Source organism: Oryzias latipes, chromosome 4 (assembly GCF_053564925.1).
Source record: "Oryzias latipes strain Hd-rR chromosome 4, Olatipes_Hd-rR_3.1".
NCBI classification, from domain to species: domain Eukaryota; kingdom Metazoa; phylum Chordata; class Actinopteri; order Beloniformes; family Adrianichthyidae; genus Oryzias; species Oryzias latipes.
Window position 1 is genome coordinate 25505078 of NC_136240.1, and position 12848 is coordinate 25517925.

The 12848-nt window shown below is 42.2% G+C and overlaps 1 protein-coding gene across 1 annotated transcript in view; it reads left to right on the forward strand.

Moving 5' to 3' along the window:
* The window catches only part of zc3h3 (zinc finger CCCH-type containing 3), a 64987-nt gene that overhangs the window by 3925 nt on the left and 48214 nt on the right, over window positions 1-12848 (forward strand). The window lies entirely within an intron of this gene.

Below are 12848 nucleotides of genomic sequence, written 5' to 3' on the forward strand. Positions count from 1 at the left end.
GTTTTCATGTCAAAAGTTAATTTTTGGTTTGTGTTTAAGATGTAGCTTTTGGTAATTATTTATTATAATAAGCTTTTCCAAAAATCTCTTTTTACTAAAGAACATTTCAAACAGGCTAATTGTGGAATTAGTGCCTGCTGGGTAATTTTGTTTTTAGGGAAACAAATACCTCCAGAGAAAAAGTTAGGCTTCCATGCTGACAGAATGGATTTTAGATTGGGTTTCATGCTCAAATTCCTGAAGCAATCCAGATGAAGATTAATTTAAGGACCCACTCTGATGAAAATGGTGTTTTTAACCTGTTGTAGCATTTTTCTGATGATGGAGGACATCTATAGAGAAGATTAAGCTTAAAATTGCATTTCTGAGTATTTCTTTATTCAAATTGTTGTGAATCAGAAGCAGACGAAAAAATAATGTTTATAAAATATCGTATTACCCTGGGTGGGCCATAAACCCCCTCTCCTTAAAACATTTATAACAATTGTAGAACACAAAGCTGACTGCATCCTGGATTTTCCCTATTGCGGGTTAATTTTAGAGCATAACTCCTGCAATAAACGAGGGACCAATGTTTCCTGAACTGAAAAAGTTGTAGTTTTCCTTATTAAGTGCAAGAAACAGTAATAAAAGAAATATTTATAGCCAGTAAGATAAAAAATATCAGAAATCTCCTCCATTCTTAAAAAAATCGAACTTTGTTGCCATCTTTAAAAAAATAGTTCAATAAATGCTTAGGATTTTGAAAGAATCTATTGATTCTTATTCTACTGATTAGAGGAAACCAAAGAATGCTTTTATTGCAGCTTAAACCTGACAGACATACACATTCAGCTTTAAATTGCTTCTTTCTTCCCAAGCTGCTCCCTTAGTGGTTCAAATCTGCATCAAACACACGTGATCATCTGGTGATAATGAGCTAAATCTATGTCTGATCAGTTCAACTTGCTATAGAAGTAACACAACTTTAGTTTCTAATGTTTTTCTGCAAGTTATGTTTGATAAATGACCCTACACACACACACAGACACACACACACACACTCTGCTTGCTCCTCCATGCACATCCCTTTGGAGGAGATAACTGCACCTCTGGGTGACTGCAGCTGCTACCTGGTGTGTCCAGCAGAGGGCGGCAGACCACATCTCCTGCTAAAGTGACGGCATCCTGCTTGCTGTCACGGGACAGGCATTCAGACTGAGTGGAGGAGCAAAGGGAGTGGGGGGGTGGGGTGGAGGTGGGGGTTAATTGATTGCCCAATTCAGCCATGATGGTGAACAAGTGCAGATAGCGGGTAATTTGCAGAGGTGGAGGCAGGCGGCGGTGCCGCTATCATGCCCTGGCACCGCTCTCCCTCCAGCAGATAAAAGGAGCTAATGCATAATTATCCGTTTGCAAATTGGATTGTTTTAACGAACTGTAGAATATAGGCCTAACCTGATGGAAAGCAATCACTGTTTTACAGCCACTGCCCCCCTCTCGCTTCCCTGTTCGTGCCCCACCAACCCCTGCGGTCATTCTGTGTACCCCGCACTCGTCGTGCCCATCCCAGCGTAATCTCCCGCTCTTGACGAAGTCAGAAGACATTAGAAAAGCCATCACTATTAACATTAGGCTTAATTCCTCCCTGTAGTTCGCTGTCTCCTCCGAGCTGCAGTCGGACGGAAACCTCCCCTGTCCTCATCTCCGCCACCTTTCCTCCCCACGCTTTACTCCACAGAAACAGGCGCCCCTAATTAAAGACGGGCGTTCAGCGGCAGGAAAAGGTGGAAGGGGGCGGAGGAAGATGGAGTGAGGAGAGCTCCTCTCAGCCGTCTGTGCCTCTGATAAGAGCTGCTAATAAAGAGCAAATTGAATTACTAATGATGGGAAGCAGAGTCCCTATAGATGAGCCCGTTAAAAAACACAACCTTATGACCACTCTCACATGCATGATAATACACTTGCAAACAATGGTTCTTAATTTCCTCTCCAATGGCCAGTTTGTGCCCCCCTGCCTACATCAGGCAGGATGGAGTGAAGGGGGATGGTGGGGATGGGTCCTCCTCTGAGGTGCTGCTTATCTGTGGTTTAATTTAAAGAGGGCATAAACCTCAGTAAGCAGTTAAGACTGTAATAAATCCTGCGGTGTGTGCGTCTCCGTATGTATTTCTGTACATTTAGGTTGTAAAAGTTTGCGAAATCGACTCGATTATAGGTTTCTGATCGTGTTGATAACCTCAAAGTTGAAGCGGTTTCAAAGAATATTTAAGTAGGAACATTTTTTCAAGAGGAAATAACAAACACAAATACTGTCAGTTTTAGAAGAGGCATGCAATTTCGCCCGCGATATTCGCCGACGTTTAACGCCTCGTGACTAAACAAAGGGCACCAATGTGAGTGTGCACACCGACGCGAAAAAACGCCACGCGTCAAAGCGTCACTTTTTAAAAAAGGCCTCGGGTTCGTTTTTTTGGTTTGATGCGTCGCGTCAAAAACTATACGACCAATGAGAACGGCGCTTTTGCACACGTGTCTGGAGCTTCTGAAGTTACAGTAAAACACAACTTGGGGGGGCTCAAACATCAAACTGCCTTGCTGAGCACACATACCAGCGAAGAAGGTAGACGCCAAGTAGCGTCTACACAGCTGCGAAGAAATAATGACGGACATTCTAAAATATCCCCGAACCAAGCACCAGTTGGAGCTACTGGTGCTTGAAGTATTCATGTTTTCTTTGTATGATTCTGGCAAGCACGTAAATACTTGCTCTCTTCTTCTGAGTAAAAAAGCGACTTTAAGAATCGTAAAGTTGTGCAGCGCCACCTTGTGTACAGGAGTATTTCTGTTTTACATTAAGTGCCATCTAATGTCAGGGAATGAAATTGCATGTTCACTCGGCTCATCGTCAGCGAAAATCGCCTGGGTGTGAACACAAAAAACGTGGCGAAAAACGCTGGCGAATAACGCCTGGCGAATATTCGTCCCGGTGTGTACGGGCCTTAACTGTTCTTGCTCCCCTGCCTTATTTTTTAAATGTTCTTGATTATCCACAGTTTTTTCCATGATATTTTTTCTTTATTTCAAAATAGTCAAGTGTTAAACTAACCAATCAGATGCCTGAATAAAAGTGTGTGGTCTCACATTTGAAATGTTTGATTGACAGATTCTCCAGAGCTCGTTTTTAGTGGGGTGGACTTCTGACAAGCTCACTCCTGATTGGTGAGAGTTGTTGCCATAGAAATGTTGGCTAATTTCTGCTTACTGACCTCGTCTGGCTCCAACATGGTGGCGTCCATAAAGTGAAAAAACGGCGACTGAACGGACTTCATTTTGCTGAAGGCGGAAGTTTGTCATTTTCTGTTGGTGACATCACACTCACTCGCTCCAGGTCTCATATACAGTCAAGGATTTAACCCTAGAGCATCCAAGCCGTTATTTTGTCCATAAATCACACAGGCTGTTCAGAAGAGAGGCATTTCCTCACAGAATGGTACAATTCTGAAATGTATCAAACTGAATCAACAAGTTTTATTTAACGTGTCTGCTCGGATCTAGCTTCTCCTTTTCAGCTTCGTGCCGAGATCCTTCATCTTATATAACAGCAAATGCGTGGGTGTAGCAGCCTATACATTTTTCAGGCTTCGTTACATCTGCAGCTGCTGAGTCCTCCTTTTTTTTCCTTCCTAGCTTGGCCAGACACACATTGTTTATTTCTGCTTGTTTATTTGCATCACTCTCTGGTTCACACTTGCTCCAGTTTCTCCCACTTTTCCTTCACACTGAGGCCACATGTCCTGTAGACTGGTATGTGTGTCTTACCGCCCCACATTTACACCCGCGCACCGCCTCACACACACAGCTTGCTTGGTGCACGCTGTGGGACTCGTGTGTCTGTGAGCTGATCTTTCTCCCAACTTTTGACTGCTCAAATTGTTTTAGGAGCTTGTTTGTGCGAGGATCTTCCCATCAGCTGTTTTTTCCCCTGCATACCGTTCTGGGAATGCCATTCCCGATGGCGTTATCAGTTGGTCCGATGGTGCACACACACTTGCACCTTATGGACGTTAACCTGATGAGGGGAACATGCATGCATTCTGCTCATTCCTGTGCACTTTCTCAGGCTCTCTGTGTCAAACAGGTGGAGCTTCTCTGTGTCCTGGTTCCGTTTTTTTTTTTTCTTCCTTTCTGTCCCTATTTGTCTGTCGCACGCGCTCTACAAGACAGTCGGCTCCGTCGCTCAGTAAAGGACGGAGCGTAAACGCTCTCGTTTTCAATCGCAGCGCACATTTAGCAGGAAGGCGTGCATTTATCACGGTGCCTATAAACAGCATGGCCGCGCAGGACCGTGAATGATTCTGCTTCTCATGTAAGATGATGTGTTGTGTAAGCCCGGGCTCAGTATAGCTCTCCGCGGCGGTGCGCAGTAACATTTGGCATTTTGATTAACCCTCGTACTGAGCTGTCCTGTGATCCAGCTAGAGTACTGTAAACCTTAAGTAACTCCTCCTCCTCGACTCTCATCAAACTGTCAACTGGCCATAATTAAAACTGAGCTCATTGGAGCTCAACATGCAGGCCGACCCCCCTGGCCTTTCCAAGCTTTGGTAAGCACTTGTTGCACATAACTTCTTTTGCAGATCCAAATTGTTCAGTAGTTTTCGTCACAGAATAGATGTGGTTTCTCCCGATGAGATCATATGTTGAGGGGCGATATTTGTCCTCAGTATTGGTGGGGGTCGGGGGAGATTAGCGGCATGTGTTGAAACATGAAATCTAGACCATCGAGTCTCGAAACCTGATCTGGAGATGATGGGAACTCGTTCCCAGTTAAGGAGGTAAATGTTTTCTTGGTATCCAGAGGAGTGGCCCATATGTTGGGGCGTCTGAACAAATCACAAACCCGACAGGACGCAGGCAGAGCCGCCACTAATTATTTGGGAACACATGCCTACTAAGTCCGGTGTCTGGGGATAAGCTAAATGGATTGGCAGCCAAAAAGAACACCTTTCACAAGTTTGCAGGTGTTTTAACCTACATTCTCTCTTTAGATAGATCATGTAACATTGTCCGCCTGCACTCGGTTGTTTCAATTGAATTGTTAGGTTCAGGTTTTTAGTTTCCATTGACTGTATATGAGAACTGGAGCGCGTGAGTGTGACGTAACCTATAGAAAATTGTTCACACTAAAGGAAGTCCATTCAGTCGCCATTTTTCTGCGATACGGACATCGCCATGTTGGAGCCAGATGACGCTAGAAAACACTGATTGGTTCCAGCCAGTTTAAGTCCTCATTTCTATGGCAACCAAACCTTGCCAATCAGGAGTTAGCTTATCAGTTAGCTTATTGGGGCGGCCGTGGTGCAGCGGTAGGGCGGTCGACCCATGATCGTAAGATTCACGCCTTTCACACCCATGGGCAAGACACTGAACCCCACCATGCCTCTGGTGGGAGGTTGACGCCAGTGTTCGGCAGCGATGCCGTCACCAGTGTGTGATTGTGTGTGTGTAACTGGTTGAATTTGTCTGTGACTGTAAAGCGCTTTGGGCCTTGTAGGTAGAAAAGCGCTATATAAGTATACGCCATTTACCCTTTCTCAGAGGTCCACACTCCTAGCTCATAAAAGTAGGCTTGGGAGAATGTGTCAATCAAACATTTTGAACGTTTGAGGGTGGGGCACCACATACATTAACTGAAGTATCTGATTGATCAGTTTATAACTTGAATAACTAAGAATAAAGAAAAAAATATCATGAAAAAAATAGAAAACTGTATAGTGCGGCACTATGTAGCAATTCGGACACCATGCTCTCCACTTTTTTTTTTTTTACATCATCGCTTTCATGAAATTAAAATTGAATTAATATGAGCGTGTTGCGACGATTATTTATGAATCCATTGAAGATAAAAGCATTGAGGATTTATTAAAAAGAATACATTTAAATACATTTTTTTGGCAAAAATTGTTCAGACGCAATGCTTGTGGTCTATATTCGCCAATCTAGTGAGCATCGATGCACACTGGTTTTTCGCTGAGACTTCTGGGAAATTTCTAGGGCACTTGATTTGGGAATTGTAGGTTTGGACAGCACTACAACATGGCGAACGCACTAAATAGTGCACTATATAAGGGTTAGGGTGGGAATTTGGACATAAGCTTAGATTAAATGAACTTCCCTTCCAGGAAGAGTCTGTGCTGCTAGCTCCGCCCCCAGGCTAACACACCCACTCACTTTTCCCGTGGAGCTAGCAGTGATCGGCAAAAACGCTTTCCTTTTCTATGCACAATATGCACATCCATCTTTGCAAAAGTTCAGATGTTGTTTTTTTTTTTTTTTGTGGGCAAGACACAGAAACGCTGCAAAGGCCGACTATGGGTGGACGTCATGATCTGAGCAGCACTCACAAGGAAAGCCGGTGCATCAGAAATCAAGTCGCCTTACTTCCGGGTAGCAAAATGAACTCGCAAACATAACTCATATTCCATAAAATCTGTTCTTTAGTGTGCCTATGGTAATATATTAATATAGTATATATTAACATATAGATATAGTTTACTATGAAAGGCTTAAGAAAAGCATGATATAGGCCCTTTAAACAAGCTGTAGATCAAATTTAATAAAAGTTGCATATCTTCTCACTGGGGGGATGGGGTGGGTGGGGGGGTGCAAAGCCTTGTGTGCTGAGTCTGCAGTCCACTCATCAAGAATGTCATTCTTTTGCTTCCATTATGGCTGCATTAAAAAAAACACAATACATAAAATAATAATTCATAAAACACAGCTAAGGTGCAATTAATTTGCGAGAGAAGAGCGCTTTAAAACACTCCCTCCCGGGCTCTGACAAAATGCTGAATAAATGCAAACTTCATTGTGATGAATGACAAAACTGAGCCAACTACTTTTCATGCCTTCTTGGAGTAAAGCGAGAGCCGTAATGGACAATTGTCAGAAATCACGCGGCGTGGGTCTCGCTGCGCCGCATGAAACCACGTGTTAGTCTGGCTACAGGGAAAGTGGGGGTGGTGGTGGGGGCCGTTAAAGCCGCTCCATAAATCTCCTTCCTTTGTCAGCTGGAGATGCGCCCGCCCAGCTCCTCTCCCAGCCACCCGTTGATGGTAACCCTATCTGCCCCGACTCTCTTCCATTTGTCCACAGACACTGACACGGTGCCATAATAATCATTGACGGCTTCGCCGAATATGTGGGAAGACGAGCGAAGAGCCTAAAGAGCGTCTGGCATGTTAATTATGTCCTGCACACGCTGGCATGGCAACATATATTTTTAAGCTTGGTTTTAGTTGAAAATTCATCTGAAATTTGAAGGTTTTTTTAAGTCAACTCACCACTTTTTGAGTTTCTGTGTGTTCTGGAAAAGTAAAAAAAAATTGATCGCATTGTTTTAACTTTGCATAAAAGAGGATTTCAGCCAGCAATGCCAAGCACAGACTGAGACCTTCCCCCCTATGCTTGAGTGAACCCATCATCAGCTCTTGTAACTAGTAGCTTAATATGCTCCTTTAAATGTTGTGCCCTCTTCGTACCCTCATGCTCCACCTGGCTCTCCACTTGAGCCTTAGAGCCAGGCTGCAGGTCGTGGCCCTTGGCTGAGGGGAAACTCGACACCACATTATGTTTACTTTTTTTTCAGCCTTTCTAACTTTCCATTTCAGTCTTCCAACTCTCGATATCTGAACCTTTGCTCCCCCCAAGCCTATTCTGGTCTACTGGAGTTATTCATTGAACCCCCCTCCCTCATCATTGCTCCTTATGCTCATCTCTAAGGTGCCCCGTTACTGTCATGGTCTTCTCTTCTTTCCTCCTTTCTTTCCGTTTCGTGTTCATTGGTCACATGGGCGGAAAGTTAAGTTTTCTCCGTTCTCTTTGGGGCCCTTCAGAAGTTTGACCATGTGCCTCCAACCATCACTGGCATCTAAATCTGCGCTCCACGCTTCATTCCCATAACTTTCCCTTATACCGATGACCTCCCTGCTTACAATCGACCTGGTGGTCTCTAAAGTCCATACTGATCTCCCTACAGCAGTCTTAACATGAGCTTTTTTGAAAAGATTCTTCCCAGGATGTGATGGACAAGTGTTTATGATGACCATAAATCCTGTCAACTTCTCTTGTGGCCGCTTTAGCAGCATGGGACCTATTTTTTAGCTACAATCTGTGCTAAAGGAATAAACTTTGCTGCAAGACAAAGACTTGTAGGCTTTAAATGATCTAACAAAATCTTTACTTTCTATGCTTTTTTTGTCTTTTATTACTTAAAAACTTTAACTTAAAATAAATGTGCAAAACTGAATTCTCTGGCAGCAATGGACTGCATAGTTTTATAAACAATACTTTTATTAATATATTTGTGAGTATTTCTACCTAAAGTTCCTGCAAAACTGTCAAATATTTGTAATAAATGAAGTCTAAATACTTGAACCCCAGATTTTAGTGTTTCTTTGAATGACTTTTAAGCAAGGCTTCAACTCCCCCATCCCTCCAGCATCCATCAAAATGACCCCTTTTAATTGTACATGCCTTCAAAAGAATATTCTGAATTTATGTTGTAATACTGTGATTAGTAAAGTGACAAAAATGGGGGCAAAAAAGCCAGCAGCAAGGCTGCAAAATGTCTAGCTTCTTGTCATTTTCAGCTGAAGAGTAACACGCGAACTAGTTATGAAATTTATCAAGATAAACAAAAAGTGTGAGTTTGGCACATTTGAAAGCGTTTTTTTTTTTTACTCTTCATCAGAGGATTTCTTGCAGATCAAAATATGCTATGAAACTGTACCAACTGCAAAGCTACTTCTTCAATCGGGATGTTTTTTTTTATCTGCCCAGAAGTGTCTTGAAAAAATGACGGCCCCCGTTTTTCTGTTTTAGTTAAGGCTACTTACACACCGCCCTCTGCAAAGCGCATTCAACCGGCTCCTTCCAATATAAATCTATGTAAACACGTGTTTCAGGCTTCCACATTCAAAATCCTTAGAATTGAACCTTCTGGACTTCTGTGTACAAAACGTGTGGCCATTGAACGCACGTTGTCAACTAAACTAGTTTAAACTTTGACCAATCAGGGACTTGGATTTGGTGAAACTCACCAACCTCAGAGCATAGCTGGTTTTTCTGTCTGATGTCTGCGTGGCCAATGACCCTCAATAAAAGAGAGTCAAAGCAGATTCTTTTAAGGGAAAAACGTTATGTTGGCGAGAAGAAATGGCACTTTCAAGCTAAGTGGATATATGCTTACTTTGTCATACCTTAAGGGCTGGATAAAGTCATGTGCCTGATTTGCAAGCAGGTAAATGCAATGCTCAAAGAATTCAAAATAAATCGTCACTATGTTAAAAATCATGAAAACTATGACAAATGTACCGGCGAGGAGCGCAACAATAAGCTCCAACAACTACAAGGAGGCTATGCTGCACAGCAGATGTTTACAAAAATTGCAAAATCCAGTGAAGCTGTGACAGAAGCTAGCTACTTGTGGCTTTGGAAATGACCCTGTGTAGCAAGCCCTTAAGTGACGGGGAGTTTGTAAAAAGAATGTATGCTAAAAGTAGCTGACACTAGAGCAAAAGAAGAAGTTTGAAGAATGATACACTAACTAGACGAGTAGAAGATCTGGACAGCAACCTCTGGGAAAGTATCTGGAAGGCTTGGTTATTTGTACAAACAACACTTGGTCATTAAAGTTATTAAAAACAACGTTTTCTGTTTATCCATTTTTTTTCACCAAAATTGGCCCCCAATCTAAGTCTAGCTCTGAATTTGGCCCTCCGCTACAAAAACTCTGAGAACCCCTGCTTTACAGCCATCTTGAATGTTTTTTTTTTTCTGCAGTTACAACTTAAATAAGTAAGACTAAGTAATTCTTGCATAAATAAACAACTGCCCCATAATTTATTTGTGCCTCCCCATTAGTCTTTCTCGTTTAATCCCCCAATTGACTTTATATCTGCGCTCCAGGTTGGGTTTTTACTTTTAATAATGGATGATTTTTTTTCATTGTGTTCTATTGTTAAAGGCCTGAAGATAGCCGCTAATTTCAGCTAGGTCGTATTGATTAGCTGTACAGGGTGTGGATTGTTTTATAGTCAGAGAGGAACCCTGCATCCCCCTCCATTACACTTCCCTCCCCTCATTCCTTCCTACCCACTTTCAACTCCTTCCGTCAGAAGCCCCCCCTCTTACTCTCTGGTTGAATAATTAATGCTTAACCTATTTAATTAGTGAGATTTGCTCCAAACAGAAGCAGAGTAATTGAGTCTTTGGATCTGGTTGTCGTGGCGAGGAGTACCTTACTGCGATTAACAATACCTGCTTTACTGTCAGAGCGTCTGTGTTGGCAAAAGTGGCACATGTGGTGGCACAAGTGTGACCGTTTTGGAATGACAACTGCAGCGCTGGAAGCTGTAACTTCCTGCAGCCGTCCTGCCAGCAAAGTTGGCACGGAGAGCCGGGTGGGCAGCGTGACAGGGCCGATGGGGGAAATCAATCTTACACTATGAGCTGTGGTTATGATATTAATAACTGCTGCTGCAGGCCAAATCCAATGAAGATGATGATTTGTGTGTCAGCATTGTTTGTTTTGGTTTTTTGTTCAGCAGAAAAAGCAAAATCCCTTACCGTCACAGCTCTATGGCCTAATTTGGATGTTCAGTTAAAAACTTCTTTGCAATGTCAATATTTGGGGAAAATAAAGCAAAGAAAATACTCAAAAGCTCAAAGTAAAGATATTTTACCATTTTAAAAGGGATCCAACATAAGCAAAATATGTTTAAACGACTTAATGTCTGTGTCCTCTCAGTTTTCTTTCAGGTTTAGTGCTAGTGATGTAATAAATTTGTCTGACATCTTTTTCGTGCGTTAGCTCAATTGTTGCAAGTCAAACAGATGTTTTTTCATCACTTTTAAAGATGTTTTTATGGTTTAGTTAAGATTTAGATGCTCCAGTGCTCCACATCGTTAGCATTTCTGCCTACGTTTGAAACGGCAAAAAAAAAAAGAATCTTTCAAATCACGTCTGACTTATTTTGTTGGTCATGTTGAGTCAAGAAGTAGACATCAGCCTGATTTCAATTTGCTTTGGTGGCAGCCGTAACGGAAAAAAGCAGCAAAGTCATCATTTGATATGCTGACCTTTAACCGATCTCCTGAGGTAAAAGCTGGCTGCTGGTTGGCTGTCAGCAACAGTTTGACAGTCTTGTTTTCCTGCAGGAGACAGCACTCTCGGCCTCGGTCTGCCAGTGTCGATTCTGCTGCGTGTTTTTAAGTCCAGCAGAGAGCTGGCAGGAACACATGAACCCGGGTCTCTTCTATTTATGCTCACATTTGAGTAGGTCGGGGTGTTCAGCCAGATTCACTGCTCAGTCTCACTGTCTCACGTACGTTTTTTTAGAAACACCATGTACAAAAACATCCGTGCACCTTTAGATTCTCATGGATTTCTGACAGTGACCTGTAGAGGGAGCTCTGAACATAGAATCTGCCAACCGGACCAAACTTCTCCTTTAATGATTAGTTCTGGACAGTTTTCTCCACACTCATGGGACTGTAGGTAATATGAAGAAGACAAAAATCCATTGTTAAGGTTAAAAAATTAAAAAAATGAGAAAATCTTTTAACAAAAGTTTAAAAAGTAGATGCTTTTTGCTGGTTTTTACCAGCATGTTTTTGGCGAAAAGGACCCATCCATTATGGGAAAAATCCCCAATATGGTGCATTTTCATCTAAAAGTAGTAGCTGGTGCCCATAATTTTTGTTTTCAGAGCTTAGCATGGACACACTCCAACATATATATTCCTGACCTTTTAACCCCCTACTCTTGAGCCTGATCCTTCAGCTCTACAAACCCAATTTTTTATAAATTCCTCAAACCATTTACAAAACATGACTATTTTTTGCCTTTGAAACTGTCGCTCCTCGTCTTTGGAATTCCCTACCTTTGTCGCTATGTCAGATCAACTTTGTTGAATGTGTGAAGATCTAGGACATGATGTTTTAATTTAGGAGAGCTTTTAGTTCATCTGAGCCTAATGGCGTTGGATGTTTTAATCTGTCTCTGATTGGGTTTTGATTTTTTGCTCCTTTATTTTTGGAAGGCACTTTCTGATTTTATTCTGTGATAAAAGCTATATGAATACAAATGTACTTATTTACTTATTGGTGGCCCAAAGTGGCTGATTTTGAAGCTTATCCCTTAGTCATATGCACCCGTCAGGGGTTGACCTGTACAGTGCTGTGAGTCTTTGGATGGTCCCGGGCCATAGAAGGTTGTAAAAACGAGAGGCTGCATCTTTAAGGGGAGTGCAGGTGTGTCTTGCAGTTCTTTTGAGGCTCATACATGCCACCTTAAGGGACGTCATGAAAATGGAACCCGTTCGTTGTTGTGTATGTGGTAAATGAACTGTGAAGTATTTGTAAGAATAAGTTGCACACACTTCTGACGTATGGATGATGCTGTCGTAGGATGTCCTTAAGTTTTTGCAGGATCAATATACACTGCTCATTACATTATTAAAACAATCACAAGATGTGAAATCTTACTTTAAAGTCCCACTCGATTTATCTTTTGATCTGTTTTCAGAGTGTTCCCAGTGGTTTTTTTTAACTATGTGTTTTGAGCCAAAATCCAAAAACCTGTGTAGCTTTTTAGGACATAGATTTATACATAGCGGCAGTGGTTCATTAGAAATTCGTGGGACCGTTGGTATGGAGTAAACCTGCCCCACTTCCCACCACTCATCTGGTAACACGCTCTCTCACTAGTTAACAGCCCCTTAAAACCCCAACCTAGCATTACCGGTGCAGCAAAAATGGCGAGCAATAATGGAGCTATCCAGCTGTCCAGTTTTGAGTCAGAT